Source organism: Balaenoptera borealis (genome assembly GCF_965194805.1).
Source record: "Balaenoptera borealis genome assembly, chromosome: 13".
In the NCBI taxonomy this organism is placed as follows: domain Eukaryota; kingdom Metazoa; phylum Chordata; class Mammalia; order Artiodactyla; family Balaenopteridae; genus Balaenoptera; species Balaenoptera borealis.
Genome location: NC_138870.1, coordinates 87,026,045 through 87,053,010, shown reverse-complemented (window position 1 = coordinate 87,053,010; position 26,966 = coordinate 87,026,045). Strand labels below are relative to the sequence as shown.

The 26,966-nt window shown below is 40.2% G+C and overlaps 2 long non-coding RNA genes across 2 annotated transcripts in view; one reads left to right on the top strand and one right to left on the bottom strand.

Moving 5' to 3' along the window:
- LOC309608954 overlaps positions 1–26,966 on the bottom strand; it is a 1,139,914-nt gene that overhangs the window by 617,538 nt on the left and 495,410 nt on the right. The gene's annotated exons all lie outside the window — the stretch shown is intronic.
- The window catches only part of LOC309608679, a 37,814-nt gene continuing 12,692 nt past the window's right edge, over positions 1,845–26,966 (top strand). The window contains exons 1-2 of the long non-coding RNA XR_014233059.1: positions 1,845–4,958; positions 5,141–26,966. The exon at positions 5,141–26,966 is cut by the window's right edge and continues 12,692 nt beyond it. This is a non-coding gene — a long non-coding RNA (uncharacterized lncRNA). The remainder of the gene's footprint in view (positions 4,959–5,140) is intronic.

Below are 26,966 nucleotides of genomic sequence, written 5' to 3'. Positions count from 1 at the left end.
TTGTGCCTCTTTTCTGGTTGTGGGAGGGGCCAGATGCAGCAACTTATCCTTCACCTTGACATGCTTCACACAACTGTATCCCTAGAAATTTCCCTGAGATAGAAAGTCCCTGAATTTTAGTCAGATTTATTTGCCATTCTCTGACATATAAATTTCTTACCAATAAGTCTGGAATGGTTGCTACTTCTTGCCCACCAAGTCCAATCACCATAATGTCATCAACGTAATGATATCTTGTGGAAGGAAAAGACAATCAACATCCCTGCAAAGTAAATAATGCATAGAGCTGGGGAGTTGCTGTACCCCTGAGGTAGGATGGTGAAGGTGTACTGCTGGTCTTGCCAGCTGAAAGCAAGATTCTGCTAAGCCTATGGACAGGGGTGGACAAAAAGGCATTTGCAGATCAATAGCCACATACCAGGTTCCAGGGGATGTGTTACTTGCTCAGGCAATGACGACACATCTGGTTCAGCAGCTGTCACTGGAGTCACCACCTGGTTAAGCTTCCAATATTCTCCACATTCACCAAGATCCATCTGTCTTCTGCAGAGGCAAAATAGGCAAGTTGAATGGGGATGTGGTGAGGACCACCACCCCTGCATCTTTCTGGTCCTTGACGGTGGCACTGATCTCTGAAATCCCTCCAAGAATGCTGTGTTGCTTTTTGTTTACAATGTTCCTCGGTAGAATCAGTATGAGTAGCCTTCACCTGGCTTTTTCATGATAATAACCCCACTCCACAGGTCAGGGAACTGGTGTGGGGTATGGGATTCTGCCAGCTGCTGAGTATGTCTATTCCTGTTATGCATTCCAGAACTGAGAAAATAACCACAGGGTGGATTCAGGGACCCAGGAGCTTTAGACCTGAGCTAAGACTCCATTAACCACCTGACCTCCATAAGCCCCTACTCTGACTGGTGGCCTATAGTGACAGTTTGGGTCTCCTGGAATTACTGTCAGTTCAGAGCCAGTAGTCCCAAAATGGTCTGATTATTTCCTTTTCCCTGATGCAGTTAGCCTGGTAAAAAGCTGTAGGACCCTCTGAGAAAGACTGGGAGAAAGACCAACAGCCAAATATTTGGGCAGTCTTCCTCAATGGGACCCAGCCTCCTCTTCATTCAAGGGGTTCTATAAACTGACTCAGTCTTGGACTTGATTGAAGGGCTGCAAGTTTCTGTTTTTATGATTCAAGTTAGACTTTTGTTCACTTAACAGTGACATTGCTTTATTTTTGGTGAAACTGAGAAGCTTCCTTTCTATATTATAAACCTTGGTGTCTTTCCCCCTATGAGTTGTGTTCGCTTTTCGTGTCTGGTAAGCCTACTAGCTTTCCTGGTATCATAAGGGCTAGCATTTATTTTGTGCTTACTACCGCCAGGCAGTGTTCTGAGAGTTTTACTTGTATATTATTTATTCCTCACCCAATTCTATATAATAATTAGTGCTGTTTGTTATATCCATTTTTCAGATGAAGCAACTGTAGTACACAGAAGTGAAGAAAGTTACCCAAGGTTGTATGGGCAGTAAATAGTATAACCGTCATGTAAACCCAAGGGGTCTAGTTCTAAAGCCCACACTTTTACCCAGCATCTCTAGGCTGAGCAGGAAAGAGGATGGAGAGACACTCAAGAATCTATAGTTCCTAAAATATTTTCTCTCTTTTCTGGATAGTGTCAGAAAAGCCATCTATTACATTCTAAGGCAGGTTAGCTGTTTCAAATTCCATTAGGTTGCTTATCTGCATCAGCGCCCATCATGCTCTCACATCCAAAGGAAGAAGGTTCCTTTTTCTCTCTAAGACTAATCCCTCTCTCTTTAACTAAATCCCATAATTTTGTTCCATCAAAAAGAATTTTTAGGGCTTCCCTGGTGGCGCAGTGGTTGAGAATCTGCCTGCTAATGCAGGGGACACGGGTTCGAGCCCTGGTCTGGGAAGATTCCACATGCCGCGGAGCAACTAGGCCCGTGAGCCACAACTACTGAGCCTGCGCGTCTGGAGCCTGTGCTCCGCAACAAGAGAGGCCACGATAGTGAGAGGCCCACGCACCGCGATGAAGAGTGGCCCCCGCTTGCCGCAACTAGAGAAAGCCCAAGCACAGAAACGAAGACCCAACATAGCAATCAATCAATCAATAAAAAAATCTTTAAAAAAAAAAAAGAATTTTTAGAAAACCTCTCACCTGTATCTTTACTCTCTCTCTCTCTCTCCTAATTATTTTTCCTTCCCACAGGTACATTCTACCCTTAAGGAAAAAAAACAAAACAAAAAACCAACAAAAAACAAACAAAAACTTCTCAAGCCTATGTATTTCTCTAAGTCCCCTTCTACTTTCTGCTTTCCCTGTTGCCTATTGAATATCTAGAACAAAGAGTCTACACCTGCTGTCTTCATTTTATAACCTCCCATTTCCTCTGTAACCCATTGGAAGCTGTCCTGTGCCCCTATTTTACCACCAAAATAATCCTGCTCCTGTTACCTTCGATTTCCTAGTTCTTAATCCTATGGTCTTTATCTTCGCTTGGCACTGATGAGGGCTTCCTCATTCTTGAAACCTCCCCTCTCTTGGTTTATGGCATTCCTCTTTCCTGCTTCGCTCTTGCTTAAATCTTGGTGCTTCCTGGGGTTCTGTTCACAGGCCTCTTCTCTTTCCATTCTTCATGGTAATCCAGGTAATATCACCACCATACTGATCTCTGTCCTGTTAGCACCTCCACCCCAGAGCTCGCCTCAGCTCTGGACTTGAGTGTTCAAGTGCTTCTTGAACATCTCCAACTAGATGTTCTACAGACATGTAAAAATAACTCCCTCATCTTCTTGCCAGCAAACCACTTCTTTTCCTGTTGATCCAGATGCTCAAATCAATAGCCTAGGAGAAACTCTTCGCTCTTACTTTCCTTTTGCACCTAAGTTATATAAATTTTACCTCTTAAAAATATATTAAGGACACCCTTTCACCATTCCACGACACTGCTCTGCCTTACACACCTCTCCTTTCCCATTCACTAAGCCTCTACAATGACCTATGTCTTCCTGCCTCAGTCTTACCCTCTCAAATCTGTCCTCCAGAGAGACCTCTCTAAAATACATCTTGCCACTTTCCTACTTATATCTCTAGTGGCTCACCTGTTCCCAGAAATCCAGACTCTAGCAGGTCATAGAGAGTTATTCATGATCTGATTTCTGACATTTTGCCCAATTATCCCTACACACTCCAGCCACCTCCAACTATTTACAATCCCTGGAACACACCACGCTATCTTACCTAAGTGTCTCCTTCGTGCACACTAGTTCCTCTGTCTGGAATTCCATCATTTATCCATTTGAAAACTCTTGAACATTCCTCAAGCCTCAGCTCAAGAGTCACATCCTTAACGAAGTCTTTCGTGACTCCCTCAAGCTAAGGTCTTCCTTCTTTCATGCTTCCATTTTTCTCAGAGTTACTTGTACATCTGTAACCCCATGAGGGCTGCACAAGGCTCTCATTTATTGATTCAACAAACATTCCTTGAGCCGGTCACTGTTCAAGGCACTGGGGACACAGCAATGAGCCAGCCATACAAGCCCTGTCCTCGGAGTACTTGCATTCTAGTGGGCTGGGGTGGTTTTACATTTCGACAACTTTTTGCTGAATGAATGGTCAACTATTTCCACCATCTCACTTTTAAAGTCTACCATTGGGAGATGCTCTTGGATCCCAGTAATTCATCTAAGTATTTCAATCTCCCTCAATCACAAGGAAAAAACCTCACAGAACCCTCAAGGACGTTTTTAACTTGGAAGTCTCCTGGCCTAGTCAGGAGTCCAGATATCTAATAATGTCACTGAATGTGATAAGAAGTGATGACCTTGGTGGCGAAATTAACCAAACTGTGAATGCACCAACAAGCACTCAAAGCCACTCTGCCTGAAAGAGACCTGCATGTCTCCAGAAAAGGTGAGACTGAGGTGAGAGACAGGAAAGATGACCTAGATGATAAAAATGGCCAGTAGCAAAAAAAAGCTAATAAATAAATAATGTGTGGGAAGCAAGGATAAGTGATACAAGGAGGGTCTGTTGGGTTACAAGGCTCATATCTTGGTCCAAATGAACATGGTTAATTGAATGGCCAAAGGAAGACTCTGAAAAATAATCTTGATCAAGTAGCTATTGTGTGTCTACTGTGAGGTCGCCCCACTGCAGGCCTGATGCTCTGAGGACAAGAATGAGATGTGCCCGCACTGCACCTGCCCAACAGAAAGCTGTGGGCCTCGATTCGCAGAACTATAGATCCCAATACAAAGCGATTGAGAACCTACACTCCACCTGGCGTGTGACACCTCTGCTCTCCTATGTCTTTGGAATATGAGGCAGGTATTATCATACTCATTCTACACATGAGGACACAAGTTCACAGAGATCAGGTGATTATTTTAGGGTCACACCTCTAGCAAGTGGCAGAGCTTGGATTTAAACCCAGGTCAGCCTGATTCTTAACACAATCCACATGCACAGTCTGGATAACTTGAAGGGTGGGGCATTTCCAGATTTGAGAGCATGGGGGTCTGCCTTCTCTAAGCAGCCATTCAAGCCTCCTTGCTCAAAAGGGATCAGGTAACTGAATTTCTGCAGATTAATCCCTGGCCAGTCCCTTGTTTATTTAATTCACCTAATGTGCATTCAATTGTGTTATAAAGCATTGGAACATGCAAAGGCTTTTGAAAACAATTAGAAGAAAAAAGTTCTCCAGCCCACATTTACACTTGGCAGCCTGAGCTCTGGCCTGAGGCAGGATGTGAGAAAAAAATATAATTAGCATCCACTCAGGCACAGAGTCTCAGGCCACAATTTCTTACCCTGGTGTTAATCATTGCACATTTAGCCCTAGCCAATGTCCACAAGCCCAGGGCTCTCAGCTTCTTCCTCTTCTCCACCCACCCCCTGGCTCAGACACACAATGGAGCTAAAAAGAGCTTTCAGGTAGAGCCCTGGTCCCATTAGCTCACTCCGTGGCAAGGGCAAGGGAGCGTTTGGGATGGCAGGTTTTCCAACCCCTGGGGAATCCAGATCCAGACAGATACCCAGAAAGCAGCCAAGCATTCTTTGGTGGGGAGTGTTCCAGCAGGCGGCTTCTTAGTTTGGTCATTGTTCGTGTACCACAGGGGCTCCTCTGGCTGCGCTGGGACTCCCCAGCTACAGCTGCACCGCCATCGCCTCCAGTCCAGACGGAAGAAGGAGACAGTCCCTCCCTCTGTGTGCTCCAGGAACGCGGTACCAGAGACAGGGAGAGGGCTTTGACTTTTTTGTCCCCTTTTTCAAATGCTTAAAATAAAGTGTATAAGATTACAAAGAAAGCCGGTTGTATTAAAATAATTATCAAATATTTGAAAATCAAATTTGTCATGTAGTCATATTCGTGCTTAATACATGTGCTTAATAGTGAATTAAATAACAAGATCTCACTCCCCCTTTTCATTTAAATCAGGATTAAATTTCAAGATGAAGAAAATTAATCTCAATAAACGTAATTGCACCCAGCAATTAAAGTTTTAAGCATTCCACCACTGTAATGATGTATAATTTTGTTCTTTCGTACTCATTCTTCACTTATTCATTTATTCTACTAAAAAATGTTTACTGGGCAAGGTACTATGAGCATTCCTGACCAGAGGTCAGAAAATGATGCCCTTTGGATAAAGCTGGTCATGCCTACTCATTTACATTTGGTCAGTAACTGCTTCCACATTATATCCACAGTGTTAAATAATCATGTCTGAGGCTACATGGCTTTCAAAGTCAAAAATATCTGCTATCTAGCCCTTTACAGAAAAAGTTTGCAGACGTCTGAACCAGACATAGGTCTTACCCTTAAGCATTCTTTCACAGTTGACAGGAGAAAAAAGATAAAAACAAATTTCAGTACAATGTTACAAATGCACCAACAAAAATATGTCTGAGATGTAGAAATTACTAAGAGAGGAGTGAAGGATGAGGAGCATGGAAGTTTTCTTAGAAGAGGTAACCTTTGAATTGGTTCTGAAAGAACAGATGTTTGCCGTGGGCACTGGTTTTCTGGGCAGAGAATATCACATGAGCAAAAGCAGGATGGCATAAACAGCATTATGTCCTGGAAATGATAAACCCTTCACTATCACTGAAATATGGAGCTCTAGAAGGGAGTGACAGGAGATGACTGAAGAACAAGGCAGGATCAGATCCTGCAAGACTTTATGTGTCATGTTAAGGAACTCAACTCTTCTTCCATAGATATCAGCAGTGTCGTCCAACAGAACCTTCTGGGATGATGGAAGTGTTAATAGCTGTACAGCCAATATGATACCCACCTGCCACAGGTGGTGATTGAACACTTGAAATGTGGCTATTATAACCAAGGAGCTGAATTTTTAGTTTTCTATCATTTTAAATAATTTAAATTTAAATAGCCACATGTGGCTAGTGGCTACCGTACTGAACACCTCTAGGTGATGGAAATTGCTTTTCACACACTGAGGTGGAATGAAAGCCGTCATGGACCACATATAAATGATTAGGCGTTGCCAGCCGTAGCCAGTGGCATCATTTTCTGACCTTTGGTCAGAAATGATCTTAATACCTTGCTCTAATGTTTTTGAGTAGAATGAATGAATAAATGAATGAGTGAGTATGGAAGGACAAAACTAGACATAGTTAGAAGGTTGAAATATTTCAAACTTTACCACCACAAGAAATAATTCTGGATGCCATTATGTGTACTGAAATGACTTTTCATGATCTTGAAACTTAATTCTGGCTTACATCAAAGAGGAGGAAGGGATTTCCCTGGTGGTCCAGAGAAATTAACAGGGCTAACAGTGGTTAATTCCCTCTTCCACATCTTTCTAAGGGTTGTCTACTCTAGAAGTTCTTAATATATTATAGATACAAGCACTTTATTCAATTCATGTGTATTGCTTATCTCTTCTCCCACTCTTTGACTTGCCTTTTCATCCTCTTAGCTATCTTTTAATGATAGAAATTCCTAGTTTTAATGTCCAGTTTATCAATTTATCAGTCTTTTCCTTTGTGGTTAGCACATTTTGTGTCCTATTTAAGAAATGTTCATCTTCTCCAATGTTGTAAAAATATACTTCTATGCTATCTTTTAGAAATTTCATTACTTTACCCTTAACAATTAGATATGTATTGCATCTAGAATTGATATTTGTGTACAGTGTGAAGTGGAAGAGTCAAGATTTATTTTTTCCATATGAATAGCCAATTGACCTAGTGACAGTTATTGAAAAGATTCTTTTCTGCATTGTATGCAGTATTACATTTGTCGTATGTTGTGGCAGTGTACGTGTGCGTCTTTTTCTGGAGCCTCTCATTTTGTTCCACTTTGCCTAGTTATCTGTCCGTGAATATAATATATCCCTCTACTTAGGTCTTCTCTAATTTCCCTTAAAAATATTATAATTTTCTCTATAGAGGTTTTGTACATCTTTTGCTGGATTTTTTTCTAGAGATTCGATGTCATTTAATGCTATCCAAATGGCATCTTTTAAAATTTTTCATTTTCCAGTTGGTTTGTATCTGCAATATAGAAATATAATTAGTTCTAATATATTGATCTTGTGTTCAATAACTTGCTGAATTCAACTTACTGATTCTAATCCCAGTAATTTTTAAAAGCAGGATTTTATGAATCAACTATACTTCAATAAAAAAAAGGAAAAAATTTTAAAAATAAAAGCAGGATTTTATCTTCTCCACAAGTTTTACAGCCACAATATATGGAGAAAGGAAAAAACTTTCTCTGGGTAACTAAAATATGAACAAATTCCTGATTTTAATTTTCTTTCTGTCATCATCAGCACAATGGCATGGCATTTGAATGAACCACAACTGGATTTCAAGGACTCGCCCAGCGTTTAGATGTTCTCAATGCCACTTACTTAGTGTCAGTGATTGTGACACCTAGTGTAATAATAAAACAGCCCTAATCCAATCTTACTGTCACATCAAATTATTAATAAATATGTCAATGCCTGCAAGTATACTTATGCAAAGGGAAACCTACTTTGCTTAACCACAAAATTTAATGATCAATAAAGCAAAAAATAATTTTTTGTTGTTTTTATTTTGCTTTGTTTAGTTTCTTAAGGAATTTCCTCAGTGAAGGACATCATAAGTAAATGGCAACAACTACTGGTGACATTTTGCTGCCTAGCTCTATTAGACACTGTGGTTCTAAAAGCAGACAGTTAAGATCAAAGAAGGCTTAGAATTAATCCGTTCTAATAAAGTCTTTTAAAAATTTTTAATTTTTAATTTTTTTTATTGAGGTAACTGAGTTATAACATTGTATATTTCATGTGTACCTTATATTTCTACTTCTGTAGACCCTACAGTGAGCTCACCACCAAAACTTCATTGTTCATCCATCACCATCATCCATACACTTTTTTTTATAGATGAGGAAATAAACCCAAATAGATAGTGAATTACTCAATGTTTCAGAGCTGGTTAACAGTAGAGCCAGAACTACAGCTCAAGTGCCTCCATTTCTAGCCCATTGCCTTTTCATTAAACCACAGTGTCTCCCAGGCTCAAGAAGAAGATGCAAGTGAGGACACAGGGAACGCCCACGTTTGGGAGGTGTGGACAGATTTCCATGATATGGTGGGAACAGGGCAAGAAGACTGACATTCATTAGCTACCTCCCACATGCCAGGCAAGAGTCAAGGCATTTTTCACCCATTATTTTATTTAACCCTCTCCGAAATTTATAAGGCAGGCATTACTATTCTCACTTCACAGGCGAAGCTATGAATCTCAGCTCTGTGAAGTGGTTTGCACGAGAACCCATGTCCAGGGAAACCCACTCTCATCTAGAACTGCTTAACTCCAGCCCCTGAACTTTTTCTTACTGTTGAGAAGTGGAAATGTGGGAGTTTTACACTATAAAAAGTTTTATTTTTTAAATACTGTCAAGAATGACCAGAATTACAACAAGGCATGCAATTGGCCTGCATCCCTTTTTCTAAAAATGATTCAGTCAGTTGGAGATTTTGAGAATTCTAGCTTTGAGTCTCACCCACCTCCGACACTGGGCTACCCATTCACCTGAGAATCCATGGCAGCATCGCTGGCATGAGTGACAGGATTCGATTCCAAAATGACTAATGGCAACAGGATAGCAGCTACTTAGATGAGTATGTCTGCTTTGATTATCTATAACTTTATAGTTACCCCGTAAATCAGAGATTTAAAATTCAGCTTGCAAAATGATCCCCCAGACAAAATGATACCTTTACGAAACATACACACCCATCCACTTGCACTGCCATCTTCTCATTCTGTGTGAATTAAATCAATAAGTTAATAAGTTAATAAAAGACTTGCTTCAATAATCTGGGACTATCTACAAAACATGTGGATTAAAATCAGCTATAGGATTATGTTTGTAGAATACTGAGCACAGTGCCACTTCATTCATTCATTCATTCACACATTTATTACTTTAAGATATTTATTGAGCACTTATATAAATCAGGTCCACTACTAAGTGTTAAGGAGACCCAGATGGATAAGACACATCTTTGTTTTGTAATAACTTGTAAATTACATGGAGACACGTAAGTAAACTTATTGCTAATCGTGACTGAAGTATAGGTCCCAAGAGAGGCATGTACATAGCACAGGGAGATCAGCTCGGTGCTTTGTGACCACCTAGAGGGGTGGGATAGGGAGGGTGGGAGGGAGACGCAAGAGGGAGGAGATATGGGGATATATGTATATGTATAGCTGATTCATTTTGTTATAAAGCAGAAACTAACACACCATTGTAAAGCAATTATACTCCAATAAAGATGTTAAAAAGAAAAAAAGTACAATGTGCAGTCTGACAACACATTCTACTTCCTCTCTTTAGTCTTGCAGGTACTTGTTGATAAAAAAAAAAGAGAGAGAGGCATGTGCAAAGTACTTCAGGAACACTGGGAAGGGATTGGTTCTATCTGCTGGTGGGGAGGGAGAGGCAGTGTCAGGAAAAGTTTCACTGAGGAAGTAACCTTTAAATTGGGCCTTGAAGGGAGAGAATGATTTCAGCCATTAACTCTTACCTGGAGACCTTCACCTGCCTTTTCAATGGCCCCCCTGACCTGCCCTTGTCACTCCACCCCATCCACATGGCAACCATGTGATCTTTGTAAAACAATTCAGACTGTGTCTTCTTTGCTCAAGTTCTCCAACGACTTCTAAGTGAAATGAGAGTGAAATCTAAATTCCTAGATAAGACTTTATGATGCAGCTTTGGCTGCTTCTCTCCTCATTGCCCTCCAGCCCCTCTTCTCCCATTCCCCGTTACTACATTTCAGCTACTCTGGTTTTCTTTTGTTTATGTATGAGTCCTTTCTAGATGTCAGATTTATATCCAAGTAAATCTTTAGGCCTTCAAAATATTTATTATTGAAAAAGAATCTAAAACCATAAAATTAAGAGTCTAAGAATGCTTTCCTGCTTCTGGTCTCAGGACCTTTGCACTTGCTGTTCCTTCTACTTGAACTACTCTGCCCCAGAGCTCTGTAAAGCTGTGCCCTGCTCTGCATTAGAATCTCCATTACTGAGAGGTTTTCCCTAATCATTTTAGCTACAACACCCTCCCACCACTTGACCTCCGATACATTCACACAAACTTCCCTTTACTTCATTACCCTCTTTTCTCTTCTTCATTACCTTAGTACCAGAATCGTGGTACTTATGTATTTTTCTACGCCCACTCATCTTCATAAGTAGAATGTAAGCACCTTCAAGTTAGTAACTATGATTATTTTTCTATGTTTTTTTTCCCTCCAGGGTCTAGAATAGTGCTTAGTAAACAATAAATGATCACGTGGAGAAGGGGAGAGCTTACAATAAGAGTTCTTAAAGATGCTACTCTTATTATCTAATGACATAATAAATTTGTTTTGTGGGTAGCAAAAGTTTTAGGGAGATAAGCACTAAAAATATGCAAACAGTTATGTAGCAACCTCTTGAGACGTTCTTGTTTGAGATGACATCAGTTCACCGGAATGGTTGAGGATACAGGGAAAACATTTTCCCCATGTGGATCAGTAAAAATCACAAAGTAAATCTTGGCCTTTTGATTCTGTTTTCACTGAAATTCCTTGCTTTTAACAGCCAATTGCCCAGCCTTCCTGTAAAGCATTTTTGGACAGGGGAATGATACATTTAGGGAACTGTCAAAATGAAAATTGATGTTGTCATAGGTTTTCAGCAGTCAATCCCTATGAAGCAATAAAAGCCGTGTTCATGGCTTGGGTGTCAGAAACTCCAACCAATACTCTACTGTGTGCCTTGTAAACCTTAAAAGGCCTTTTAATAGCTTTAAATATGAACTTTGTCTTATAATGCTTCTATATGATCCCCAAAGAAATCATAAACATGGCGAGCTGCCCCTCCATCTGCTAAGATTATCACGTATCTTTCCCCTAGTACACGACTTTTTAAGGTTCCCAGAGCCATTTATTATTCCGTTATGGCCCTATCCATGGTAGAAGGGTCTGGTGATCTCCCACAATCTGGGCAGTAGATATCTTCAGACTTGGGGTAAAAGGGAACAGCCTTAACATGGATTTTTGGTTTGAGGAGATCTTCCCAATGTGTATTTCCTGTCCACAGCTTGGAGGTGGAAGGGAATTAATAGATAAAGCAGTTCATGAGGAGATTAAGTGAACTAAGCTATGGAAAGTGATCAGCCAAATCCTGATTATAGTAAGTGCTCAACAAATTATAGCAATTAGCTATAATTGCATCTATATCCTACCGCTTAATCCATGGTGTTAAAATCTGATTATGTGTCTTTCTCCCATCAGACAGGAGACTAGAGGTCAGGGGATTGATTTCTGCAGCACCAGAAAGTAACAAAGTGTCTGAAATGCATTGGTCATTCATTTACACTTCCTGACCTAGACAGAGCACTGGCTTCTGGGTCCCACACTATCACTGAGTAGCTATGAAACATTGGGTAATTTGCTTAGCCTTACCAGGTCTCCCTGTCCCCACTGGTAAGAGGAAGAGATCAGATTTTATGGTCTCTAAGGCCCTTTCCAATTCTAGCATTCCATGGCTCTACTAAAGCAGCATTATTAAGCTAAGAAAGATTATTAGGAACTGTTGGAGCCAAATTCCATTTCTCTTTGCCTGTTCTGACAAAGTCCTCTACAATGATGAATTATCCAAGCTAATTTCCAAGCAATCCAAGTGATTGTTTTGCTGTTATTAAGATTCCATCCTTGACTTTCAGAGTTTATTCCAACCCAGAGAACATGGTGGAAGGTGGGGATGGATATGAACCAAATGTTACCCTGATCACTTTGCCCACTCAGCTTCCTAACAGCCTATGTATGGTTCATAGAGGCCCACGGTCTCAGTTAGCAAATAATTATTTAATAGTTCAGTTAAACAACGGTTTAATTTTTTTAAATGGTTTAACTCAGTGCAGCAAATAACTGTTGCATGTCTACTGTGTGCCAGGTACTGGTTAGATTCTACAGATGCAGATTAAATGAAAAAAAATCAAAATGTATGTTGACTAAAGAATGCTATCTGCAAGACTGATACTTATTCACAGCCAAATTAAACATTTTCTTTTCCAGATAGACAGCTAGATGCAGAAATCCAAAGCCAAACCAGTTAATTACTAAAATGAGTGAAATATGAGAAATACAGGTCTCCTACTATCGCCTATGATCACATGTGTAAATAATTAACGCAGTGACTAGAATTCAATAAGTGTTATTTTCCTTCTCCACCTTGTTCAGGTTGACACCTAGAAGTCATTCTGCATTCCTCTGCCACTCACCCGCAGGTTGTCAAGTCTGCCTTATTAATATTGCTGTATTTTAGCTACTTCCCTACCCTCCAACTTATAACAACCTTCAAGCTTCTACTGTCTCTCTCTTTGCACTAATCTTCTAAATTTTTCCTACTGCCAGTCTTGCTCCCATTAATCTGCTTTTTATTACATTGAGGCTGTAGTGTTTTTTTTTAAGTTCAGATTTGTACTGCTTCAACCAGAGTAAGTGAGGTAGGGGCAGAGTCTATAAATATCTAGAGAAATAACAATCAACAATTGGTAGTTGAATACGTTTAGGATGGAGGGGCGAAATTTATGGAGGAGAAGGAGTCAAGAATGACTCACACTTTACAACTTCACTAAATAGAGGGATGGTGGTGTCACCAAAAGGAAAGGAATGAAGGAGGAAGAGATTTGGTGGGGATGATGTTATAGGGAGTGCTATGGCTCACTGCGCTGGATTCCCCCAGTTTCTGGAAGTGTGGCTGCCGACGGCTGCTCCTGAGTAAAGTGTTATTGTGGTATCTAAGAGGCAAATTACATAATAATGCTCCTTTAAGTTGCTTAGAATTACGGGATGACTTCATGGTTGAGTCAAGTCCTGCAGTCTACTGTACATCTCTGGTCAGAGTGCATGGCTTGTGCATGAAATGACTAACACTTTGGAGGGGAAGTATAGTGTAGAAGCAATACATTAATCTTCAGCTTCAGTGCAATTAATATTTTTTTTACTCAGTGAAGACTTGTTTTGTATGACCAGGCAGACAGAGATTTTTAGATGACACAGAATAGAAAGTGGTAGAAACCAGAGAACGGGTAAAGATGAGATGGAAGAGGAGAGTCTACAATGATTGACAGGCTAAAAGAAATTAAAACTGGCCTTCCTAATTTGATGATCATGGGATTTGTTAATTGCACAACACTGATTAGAATTTGACCTTAGCTGGGTAGCAGTTCTCAGAAAATCCTGCAACGAAGTTAATAGTCAATAGTCAAAAGTACAAAGAAGTCATGTGCTGTTGGCTCAGATTACAATTAAAAGTTGACTTGCTGGTTACCTTGGGTTAGCTATGTTGACCTTGGTTACACTGGATCTACATTATAAAAAAAAAAAAAAAGAATTAACAAAAGAATATAATTTACTTTTTTGTGAATGGCCAGAAAATTAATAACTATAGAGATTCCTGTTATCAATAAATTAATACTAGTTTATTAATTCTAAGAGATTAATAACAGGTAGCCTCTGTAACTGGTTTGCTACATGCCAGGCACTGTGCTAAGAGCTTTACATGTGTCTCATTTATTTCTGCCACAATTCTATGAGGTTAGTACTATTATTAGATCCATTTTCTTTTAGGTAAGGAATCAGAAGTTTAGAGAATTTTGGAAACTTTTCCACATTCATACCGGCTAATAATAGCAGAACTAGACTTTATACTCAGGTCTGTCTGATCCCAGAGCTGCTTCTTTAAATCACTAGGCCAGTGATTATTGGGATATCTTGGAAATTCCCTAAAATCCTCAGTAGAGTTAACATGAACCCAGTATTCTTTTACCCAAAATTCTAGTGATTGTCACTACTGTTCATCTGTCTTTACAGTTCAGCATTGAGTATCCATCAAGCCTCTTAAGGAATATAAAAGTACATTGTCTGCACCTTTAAAAATCTCATAAATGTATCATGAAGATTAATTGCACAAACAAGTGGAAAACAATACAAAAGAGTTGTGTGATCAAGAATTTAAGTAAGTCATAGTTGGCTTGGTTAGTTCACACATTAACACCCTACTTTATTTCAAACACATAGATATGCTGGTCAAAATATAAGAAGAGAAAATCAGAGAGACATGGCTAAACTATATATTTAAAAAAGAAAAGCATTTCAGCGAACTTGAAATGGAACAATAACACCAAATAATAAACAGACATACTGGACTCTTGATCTAGAAACAGATAACAGTGACCAGAAGTTTGGCACCTGTGGGCTAATGGGGAGAAAAAGGCTCTGTGTGAGAAAAGGAAATAAATTAGACTTCCACTCATAATAGTTGTTCCAAAAAATTTGCTGGCAACTGCTGTCTAGTGCACTAGGCTTATAGGATGTTTGGGTCCAAGGGAAGAAGGAGGGCATAGACATAACTTTACTACCAAAAATTTAAATAGCCATCCAAGCTTGGTGACAAGATACGTGAAGACTGCAATAACACCGCAGCATAAAATCCCTGTCCCATCACTCACAGACCTACTTCTTTAAGTTGGGGGCTGGGGAACTGATTGAGGCCATTGATAAGGAGGGGTGAATACATAGAGAGAGAGAGTGAGAGAAATAAAACACCCCCCACTCAAAAGGAAACTACAAATCAATATTTCAAAATACTTAAAGAAATAGCATGATGTACAAGACAGCTATAGAAAATACGGTAGATTGACTTCCTTAACCTCTATTCTTAACCTCCCTTTAACTTTCCTTCCTCTACTATAGAAGCTAGAAAAAGAAATACTATTCCAGTGTCCGTTGCAGGAATAGAAGGCATGTGACACAGTCCTGGACAATGAGACTAAAGCAGAATTCCCTGGTGAGACATTTTTTTTCCCCAAGTGAAAAGAAAGCCTCACTGAAAGAAGGCCCTTTTGACTTTCACCCCTTTTCACATCTGGAATGTATTCATGATGCTTGGAAGCACATATCCATCTTGTGAAAATGAGCACAAAAGATTATGGAGCAGAAAGACCTAATAGACCTGGGTCATTGGTGACATTTTTGAGTAACTGCACAGCCCTGAACTGCCTACCTTAAAACCTCTTGTTATGTTGAATAAAAATTTCTGCTGACACATACAGACTCATACAGCCTCCCTCCCTATCAACATCCTGAACCAAAGTGGTACATTTGTTACAGTCAATGAACCCACATTGACACATCATTATCACCCATAATTTATATTAGAGTTTACTCTTGGTGTTGCACATTCTATGGGCTTTGAAAAATTTATAATGACATGTATCCGCCATTATAGTATCATACAGAATAGTTTCACTGCCCTGAAAATTCTCTGTGCTTCACCTATTCATTCCCCTTGCCCCCAGCCTCTAGCAATCCTTGATCTTTTTACTGTCTCCCAAGTTTAGGCCTTTCCAGAATGTCATATAATTGGAATCATATTCAGCCTTTTCAGATTGCCTTCTTTCATTTAGTAATATTTCTTTAAGTTTCCTTCATGTCTTTTCCTAGCTTGAGAGAAAAGCTAGGAAAAGGCATTTCTTTTTTAGCACTGAATGATATTCCATTGTCTGGCTGTACCACAGTTTATGTATCCATTCACTTACTGAAGGACATCATGGTTACTTCCAAGTTTGGCAATTATGAATAAAGCTGCTACAAGCATTTGTGTGCAGGTTTTTGTGTGGACATAACATTTCGACTCCTTTGGGTAAGTACAAAGGCCAGATCATATGGTCAGAGTATTTTTACTTTTGTAAGAAACTGCCACACTGTTTCCCAAAGTGGCAGTACCATTTTGCATTCCCACCAATGAATGAGAATTCGCATTGCTCCCCTTCCTTGCCAACATTTGATGTTGTCAGTGTTCTGGATTTCAGCCATTCTAATAGTTATGCAGTGGTATCTCATCATTGTTTTAATTTGCATTTCCCTGATGATACATAATGTGAAATGTTTTTGTATATTTATTTGTCATCTTTACATCTTCTTTGGTGAGATGTCCAAGTCTTTTGCCCATTTTAAAATCAAGTTGTTTGTCTTCTTATTGTTAAGGTTTAAGAGTTCTTTGTACATTTTGGGTAACAGGGTTTTATCAGATATGTCTTTTTCAAATATTTTCTCCCAGTCTGTGGCTTGAATTCTCATTCTCTTGAAAAATAGAAATTTTTTAAATGGAAAATGTCATTGAAATTAAACACACACAGTAGACGCAGCTGAACACAGTGCTAGCAAATTGGAAGACAGATCTGAGCAAATCACCTAAAGTTGGAAAACATGTAAGTGCTGTTAAAATACATGAAATAAAGAGTGAGAAACTCTAACAAATGTCTAACAAGAGCTCAATAAGGAGAGAACTGAGGAAATGGGCAAGAGGTGATCATCAAAGTAATAATGGCTAAAATTTTTCTAGAATTGAAGAAAGACATAAAATACTCATCTTAACACACTGTGGGAACCTACAGTGTCAAAGACAAAGAAAATATATTAAAAGACACAAAAGCCGAAAGATAGATTTTCTACAGATGAATGTGCTCTATAATTAGACCTAGGGAAAACTTTCCATCAGCACTAAATTTGTCAGAAAACAGTGAAATGTTTCTGAAGTGATGAGGAAAATGATCTGTGAGAGTACAACTCTATATTTAGCTCAATTATCTTTCAAGAGTATGGGTAAAATAAAGATATTTTTAACATGCAAAGACAGAAAATTTACTAGTCACATATCATAATAGAAAGATTTATTGACACTAAAGGCTGTAATGCAGCAACGAGAAATTAAATCTAGGAAGAAAAAGTGGGAAACAAGATACAATGGTAAGCAAAAAAATAAGTATTAACCACAAAACAATGATATGTTGCTTATTTTGGGGTGGGGGGAGAGGCAGGTGGGTGAGGAATGTTAAAAATCTAGTGGAAATATTTTTTTCCAAAGAAATAGCTAATTTTTCTAACATTGTTTATTAAATAAATATGTTCTTGATAGAAATGAAATATCATCATATATCAAATTCTTATGTACATGGTTTATGTTGGACTTCTTATTATCTTCCCAATGCTATTTATCTTTTGGCAAACCAGTACCATACTATTTTGATTATAGTAGCTGTATAATACATTTTAAAAGCTGTTTGAGGAATTTCACCCTTTTCTATTTTTTTTCCAAAACTGTCTCTTCCACTTTTATTATTTATGCTCTACACCAGGGGTCAGGACACTTTCTCTATAAAAAGGCAGATGGTAAATATTTTAGGCTTTGAGGGCATATAGTTTCTGTCACAACTACTCAACTTTACTGTTGTAGCATAAAAGAAGTTGTAAACAATATGTAAATGAGTGGATGTGGCTGTATTCCAATAGTGCTTTATTTACAAAATAGGCAGCAGGTTGGATTTGGCTGGTGGACAGTAGTTTGCCTTGTTCTCAACTATTTCTTACTTTCAGTTTGTTTTCAATACTAACCTGGCTTTTCCAATATCCCTTCTGGGTTCTGCTTTCAGGGTTAGTTAATCATCTAAGTATCTGCTTTCCATGTGATCTTGACTATCTCACCACTGTAATACCATCATACTACTTTTGAAGTCTATGTATGGGGTCTACCTAGTTGAAGGCAGGGACAATCTCTCCCTTATCTTTATGACTCCAAGATCTAATAGAGTGTTTCATACAGAGTATTGAGTTGGCCAAAAGGCTTCTTTGTTTTTTTCCGTAAGATGGCTCTAGTAGCACTTAGTTGTCTTTAACTTCATTCGAAACAATTTTGTTAGACTGTATGTGACAACTGTCACATACAGCGTGCATACAAAAAAATGCTTATCAAAATTGGTGAATTTTTGTGTAGCTATTTTAATATTGAAGATGGAAGTAAAAAGGCAACATTTTCGACATGTTATGCTTTATTATTTCAAGGAAGGTAAAAACGCAACTGAAATGCAAAAAAAAAAAAAAAAGATTTGTGCAGTGTATGGAAAAGATGCTGTGATGGATCAAACATGTCAAAAGTGGTTTGCAAAGTTTCATGCTGGAGATTTCTCTCTGGACGATGCTCCACTGTCGGGCAGACCAGTTGAAGTTGATAGCGATCAAATAGCGATATTAATTGAGAACAATAAACGTTACACCACGTGGGAGCTAGCCGACATACTCAAAATATCCAAATCAAGTGTTGAAAATCATTTGCACCAGCTCGGTTATGTTAATTGCTTTGATGTTTGGGTTCCACATAAGTTAAGCAAAAAAAACCTTCTTGACCATATTTCCGCATGCGATTCTTTACTTAAATGTAATGAAAACGTTCCATTTTTAAAACAAATTGTGACGGGCGATGAAAAGTGGATACTGTACAATAATGTGGAACAGAAGAGATCGTGGGGCAAGCAACATGAACCACCACCAACCACACCAAAGGCCGATCTTCATCCAAAGAAGGTAGTATTGTGTATATGGTGAGATTGGAAGGGAGTCCTCTATTGTGAGTTCCTTCTGGAAAAAGAAATGATTGATTCCAACAAGTACTGCTCCAATTAGACCAACTGAAAGCAGCACATGACAAAAAGCACCCAGAATTAGTCAACAGAAAAAGCATAATCTTCCATCAGGGTAACACAAGACCACATGTTTCTTTGACGACCAGGCAAAAACTGTTACAGCTTGGCTGGGAAGTTCTGATTCATCCACCATATTCACCAGACATTACACCTTTGGATTTCCATTTATTTAGGTCTTTACAAAATTCTCTTAATGGAAAAAATTTCAATTTCCTGGAAGACTGTAAAAGGCACCTGGAACAGTTCTTTGCTCAAAAAGATAAAAAGTTTTGGGAAAATGGAATTATGAAGTTGCCTGAAAAATGGCAGAAGGTAGTGGAACAAAAGGGTGAATATGTTGTTTGATAAAGTTCTTGGTGAAAATGAAAAACATGCCTTTTATTTTTACTTAAAAACAGAAGACACTTTTTGGCCAACACAATAGATGCTCAATGAATACTGCCAGAAGATGGAGAGAGAGGAATCTGGAATCCACTCTAGCTCTCTTGTTTGATGCTATGGAAACATTCTTGCTCAGATTTATAAAAATAAGTTAATGGCAAAATGGAGAGACAAGTAAAGAGACAATTGTAATGCAGAGAAATAAGGGTTAGAATTAACAAAGGAGTTCTGTGGTAACTTATGACTGGCAGGTGGAGGTCAAAGAGAATATCATGTGTAAACAAACATCCACAGGATGAACGGAAATTCGCCAGGCAAAAAGGAAAAGAAGAGGGGAGAATGCTCCACAAAGAAGGGAAGGCACGCGGAAAGGCTTAGAAGTGAGAGAGAGTGTGGCCGATCTGCAATAGTTGAGTGGGACTGGAGCTTGGGGTGAGAGATGGGATGGAGAGGGAAGCAGAGGGTGGATAAAAACTAGACTCAAGGGAAGCAGAGGATAGGGAGCAACCTGTAACTGAAGTCTAGGCTTAGGAGAAAACTCATTTATCTATCAGGCTGAGCAAGCAAAGCTCTGGATGAAGTAAAGGGGATGGGTGTATCCAAGCAAAGAAAGATGCTAGAGTCTTGGGCAAATTGTGATTAGCCTGAAGCAGGGGAATGAGATGAAGCATTGGTGTAAGGGACCAGAGAAAGCATGGCCACTCAGCCAGTTGAGAACATTTGCTCACAACTGTAATGGGAAGAAAGGGAAGAGGAAGACACACACACCCTGGAGCTCGCCTGCCAAACAGTCGTCAGTGTGGGATTCTCTTGTTCCTGCTCGTGCTCTCCTGATCAAACACAGAGCAGCCACACCATGTGTTCTCTGGGGCAGAAAAAGTTTTCGGCAATTGCAGGGCAGGGGAGGGGGGAGTGATGGGACCATCTGCTCTGTGAAGACACTTGAAAAGTCATCTTCTAATTGCTTGCGGAAAATATCTGGGCCGCACATCCCCAGACCACCAGTGGTGCAGTAAGCGGAGAAAGATTGGGGGAATCGATGAGGAAGGAGGCAAAATGGATGCAGAGTGAGCTGTGAGCTAGAGGAAGGCCAGGGGCTCGGGGACAGTGGAGTGGCCCCTCTGGAGACATCGGTCACTTGGGGACTCTCTCCGGCAAGGACCAAACGCAGATGAAATTTTCACCCACTGAGGTCACTGAAAAGGGTCACTTGGTCCATGACACGTGGAAAACCATGCCCAACCCTTCCGATATCAGAGCTTTAAAAACATCAAGTGGTGAACAGCTACCATGAGAAAGAAAGAACAAAGCTTCTAAAGGTCTCACTCACTTTTAGGAAGCTGTGTGTGGACAGGGAAGAGAAGAGCCAGAACATTTTTGAGATGCATAGACAAGGCTCCTTGAATTTGGCATGTTTCTCATGCTTGAGCCCCCATCTTCAGTCAACTCATTAATTTGGAAAATTCAACTTGAATTACTTAAGGTGCATTAGAACATCATAGGTTTTCTTCAATTCATCTATCAACAAGTATATTGCTGAGTTTCTGTCTTTTTCTTTAGGACTGTGCAAGACTCTGATGCCAATTAAGAGGAATAACTTTTAGTAATTAGGAATTACATAGAGTTTCTCAATTTTCAAAATCTGGGAGTTGAGGAAATTGACACACAGGGAAGTAAAACTCCTTTCAAGGATCATGTGACTGGTAAAAGAGTAGATCCTGGACTGAATTAGGCTTTCTGACCTTAATTCTGGTATAGATTTCTCCTGCTATCTGAAAGTAGAGCGTTCCTATGAAACCTTTTGTAAGCCGAAATGGTATAAAGGGAAGAAGCAATTACCTTAGGACACATCTTGCTAACAGATACACAAAATAAACCGAGGTAAAGCACAGATGCTCCCAGACACAGTGCAAAGCTGTGATGGCTTGACACAGAGAAGCTGAGTGTGGTTCCCGGGGAAGGAGCTTGGCGGGACCGCTCTCACTGCTGGGGGTGCGAGTTGCCTCTAAAAGTCTCCCGCAAAACAAACATCGAATGCTATTCCTACTTTCTTCCTTGTTTTCGTAACAGGAAAAGTCCTCTTCGGATTTCTTTCCATTAGTGAAAACAGGTACTAATGTAGGTAAAAGTGAAGTGGCATAAAGCAAACTTTTGAAAAGCAGGGGACACCTGTATTCTTTCTAGAAGCCCATGTTTTCTTTCCTATGTGGAAAGGTGAGAAAAATCCTTCCTAGCTGGCAAGGTAAGATGGCCAAGCAGGGACTAATTAGAGAGACATGGCAAAGCCCAGTCTGGAACAAAGTGTTTGCCTTGCTGACCATATAACACTTGCAAAAGAGAGAGGTCAGTGGGCAGAATAGAGGGAGAAATGTTCTTCTTGGGGAAAGAAACCTGGATAAGGCAGACAGGGGTGGCCTTTCCCTACATCTGAATAAGCTCTAGTTCAGACACATCTTTGTGCTCCAATGTCTCATTTCTGGAACCTCAAGGTAGAACAACAGGGCACCTCTATATACCTAGGGCCCATTGCTTGTAGGAAGGAAGGGCTGCAAAGGGGCCAGTGAAAGACATGAACCCAGTTACGTGATATTGTCCCATCACTGGGTCAAGACACTATGTTAGGTTCCTTACATCTTCATAACAACCTCTAAAGTGGGAGTTACCTCCCTCACTTTATAAAAGAGGAAACTGAGGCTCAGAGAGATCACACATCTAGTGAGTAGAAAGGGAAAGTTAGAAGAGATCGTCAACCTTCTCACATCACAAACGCTTTAGGGTCCATGACTGGGGTCAGCCATGCTGGAGTTCACTGCATGTGGTTTGTTACAGAATTGCAGGCTTGAGTCACATCACATCACGTTACCCACATGTTACTCCTGTTTCTCTACCCAACATTGTATATTTGACAAATCAGTTTAAAATATACCAACAAAGGGCAGCAGATGCAAACTAATCCTGAAAGGGTAGCCTTGTGTGTGTCTGAACCTGATTAGGGCTTGCTCTGTTCATTGCAGCTGGTGATCCAGTTAGCTGGGAGTGCAGGGAACTGGAATCAGAACCATCATCTGGGAGGAGTAAAGGTGGGAGAACAGGCCTACATGTAGAATCTGAGAGGGAGTTCAGTTCCACGTGCAGAACCACACCTGGAAGGAATGGCAACAGGCAACAGGTGGCGGGTCAGTAAAGCAATGGGCATTCATTGGAGAAGTCCAGGGCCAAGCACAGCATGTTCTGACCCATGGAAGGAACATATTGAAAAGGGATGCTGGGAACAGACAAGCATGCATACTTGAACTTGCTTGACTAATGGATGGGACCTTTGCCTAGGCATGCACAGCTTCAAAGGAGACACATTTGGAACAGGAAAGGAAAAGAATTAGCAGAATACAAGAGCAGGCTATGCCAGGAAACCCAGGCAGACGGGCAGAGGCAGCTAGCATGTGGAGAGCAGAGGCCCACCCACCAGAGACGATGATTCTAGTTCTTGGGAGGCGACTGGCAACAATGCAAGGCCTGCAGTGTGGATGGCTTAACAAGGGAGAGACTCACACACAGCAACAAGCTAGGAATCCAATTCCCAAAAGGATAGGAGAAGCAGGAGAAGCCTACCTCCTTACCTGAATTCAACCTATCCCTCAAAACCTGTTGGATAACAAATGTTCAGATAGTGGGAGCCTACAGTCCCTTATTTTAAAAGATAATAATAATAATAATAATAATTTGTATCCCTCTTTAAACCCCAAACAATATCCCAAAACATCACTGAGTAGCCACATTGCAATCTGTTAAGGATTTCTGCACAAATAAACCAACAGTACTTTAATAATTTTTCTCATTTTCTCATGCATAGAAAAAATTTGGATGCACCATAGATGAGGACAAAATTGTGATACACATCTATTTTTTTTTTACTCAGTCACCTCTCTCAATATACTTTATACCTTCTTATCTTTCTTCCAATGAATGAACTTTTCAAAGCATCTCAGGCCCATCAACTTTATAAGCTTTTCTGTTTTCTTAGGAGACATCATCACTTAATGTGGAGAACATGACGGTGATAATGCATAACATGTTGAAATAATGAGATGCAATTATATTAGACCAGCTGAGATTCAGCTGTAACATACTTGGTGAGTGTTCTCTCACCTATAATCACATGTGACTTAAGCGATTTTGCTGGCATACATATATTGATGCTTTTTTCAGGGGAGGTAAATATTTGAGTAATGAGAGCTTAGACAATGAGGGATTCCTATACAAAGGAGAAGCAGGTCTTGGAGGTAACAATAGTAACGGACAAACCCATGATTTACAATGTTCGAGTCCTTTTTACGTGCCAGGCATATGAAAAATGGTTAATCTTGCTATATCAGGCTTTAGGTAGAGTCTGATGAATTTGTAAAGCACAGGGTTGCTCTGTTCCAAGGTTAGAAAGGGGCTGTGCAGACAACTGGAACTCCTGTGTCCAGGTATCAATCCCCAAACATCCAAACTTGAGTGGGGTGAGTAATCATGGGTTTTTATCACGAAATACACGCTTTATTGCCTCCATTTTACAGGTAAGAAAAAAAGAGGTGAGATGGCTTATGAACGACGGAGGCTGGTGTGAAAAGAAGGTCTGTAAGGCCCAAAGACTGTGCACTGAATGCCAGACATCCCCCTTGAGAACTACGTACATAACTCTAACTCCAATCAGTTCATAAACATTAGATACCTGAGCCAGTGTTACTTAAACCTGAGTGATGTAAAGCATCCTTGAAGGCAGGGGTGGGCTAATTTCTCTGTAAAGGGCCAAATAGTAAGGATTTTAGGATTTATGGGCTAGACATTCTCTGTTGCACCTACTCTAACGTTGTATTTGAAAAGTAACCACAGACAATACGTAAACAAATGGGCGTGGCTGAGCTCAATAAAACTGAATTTACAGAAGGAGGTGGGGAGCTGATTTAGCCTGTGGGCCATAGTTTGCTGACTTCTGTAAGGGAAAAAAATTTTCTCTGATACCCACGGATTTCTTTTAGGATCCTCAGAATCTATGGCATTGAGTTCTAAAAATTTTGACTTGAGACAATTCTTATCTCATGAATATACTTTTGATTTGCCAATGACAAGATGATATTTTCCCTTACAACCGGTGAAATCATTTTGTTCAAGGTTATCCTTGAAATGAAGGAAAAAAAAATTCTCTTGTACCTCAAGGATTCCCAGCACCCCTCTTACTACAGTTGGAGAAGCACTGTCCTGAGTGATTTCCCTCTTCCCACTTTCCTGCAGCGTGATGGGAGAGAGGAGGGTGCGGATACACAGACCAAGCCTGGTTTTTGTCACTATTGGGAGGCACGAGGCTTGAGATCTGCACCACAGAGAACAGTCCACCAAGGGGTGAATCAGAGAATTTTCCATTTGTTGTCCATAGTTTTCTGACCTGCATCACTCCCGGCCCTCATCAGAATTGAGGAGTTCTGATGACTGTCAGGTATTGGATGCTAAGGATGGAGCTTTTAAAAGGAAGAAGAACTTGCTCTCCTGACAGGGCGAAGGAGTTAAAATTAAAAATCATACAGAAGCAGTACCCCAGCCTCATTCTTTACAATTGCCCCTTAATGCCCCTTGCTGTGCCTCTTGCTGTCCTTGCTAACTCATGCCCTTACTGATAACCCTGTACCACCCCTTCTGTAAATACCTTTCAGGCTGTGGGTATCACCCTATCTGGTTCCAGGCCTCTGATACCCTCCTTCCCCTATTTCTGCTTCCACTCTTCCACCTTCATATCTAACTCTGCCCTAGCTTAGAAAAATAAGTGCTCAATAAATGGTTACTGTCATTATGGGAATGCCTCAAAAGCATTTAAGACTCCAAACCCCTTGGGTGGTAAAGCAAGACTTCCTCAATCATACCTTCCATCCCCTTGGACTTTCAATTCTATTGCTCTTTTCCCATCCCTTTTCCCTTCCCCACCTTGTCTTAAGACATTACTAATGTCATATCACTCTTTGATCAGGGTAGGACTTTTCACTATTTTGTGCCCTAGGGTAGGCTGCTTCAGTGTAGAATGCCATTCCCAACCCTCCCGCCATTTTTCACTTGGCCAATCCCTACTCATTCTTCAAGACACAGCTCATGTATTGACTCCTCTCTGGAGTCTTCCCTGGCTTCCTGAGCCAAAAGTGTTTACTGCTTCTGGTGTTCCCAATGCACTCTGTTCATACTCTTATCCTAGCACTTTCTACATTATATTGTAAGTCATCAGTTTACTGTGAATTTCAAGAAGACAGTGATGTGTCTTGTTCATCTCTGTGTTTCCCAGTTCCTAGTGCCTAATAATACAGAGCAGTCAGTAAGGATTGCTTGATTGAATGAATGGATATCTTGATCGCTGTGACAATGTTGATGTGGAAACTCTGTTAAAGGCCCAAGACCAAATACTCCAAGATTTATCTTGGAACTGATTCCTCAGACCATTATTCAGAAGAATCTTTTTCTGTGGCACTCCAAGACCTTCCTTCATTCATCCATACTTCTTTCATCCCTATGGAACTCTGACAAGACTAGGGGTGCTCAGGGCATACTATCTCCTCTTCCAAGAGAAACGTTTTCTTGGCCTCTCATGGATTCCTCAGGGATGCTTTCTCAAGAGCTATAAAATGCTCTGATAACAGATACCAGATTCGTAATCAGCCAGTGACTCTGCTCAGTATATTTACTTGCGGCAGCCATCATTCAAGCTGTCCTGTTTTCACAGTTTCTTCCCTAGTCCTCACTAGTACTTGTGTGTGTGTGTGTGTGTGTGTGTTCATTATCATTTGATATCACTGTTAGATTTCTACCTTTGAAAGTCAAAACACAAAGATGAACTCTATATACTCTAAGTAGTTCAATCACTGCTGAAGAATTATTTACTCCTCCCCACCTCCCCACAAAAACATACAAAATAAATAAACGAAACATCGCTGCCTGCTTTAGTTTTAAAATGTTTCTAACTTTTGGAACTTCCCTGGTGATGCAGTGGTTAAGAATCCACCTACCAGTGCAGGGGAGAAGGGTTCGAGCCCTGGTCCTGGAAGATCTCACATGCCGCAGAACAACTAAGCCCGTGCGCCACAACAACCGAGCCTGTGCTCTACAGCCCGTGAGTCACAACTACTGAAGCCCCCGCGCCTAGAGCCTGTGCTCCGCAACAAGAGAAGCCACCGCAATGAGAAGCCTGTGCACCACAATGAAGAGTAGCCCCCGCTCGCCGCAACTAGAGAAAGCCCCCGTGCAGCAACGAAGACCCAATGCAGCCAAAAATAAATAAATTAAATAAATAAATTTATTTAAAATAAATAAATAAATTAAATGTTTCTAACTTCTAATTGGTCTAGCCGACCTCTTATCTAACTAAGTATTTATGAGGCACCTAGCATTTTGGTACCTCAGGCACTCAGAACTATTTATTTCATCTCCTTCTTGCCAAAGAAACTGTATATCTACTACTAGCTTGGCAACACACATCCACA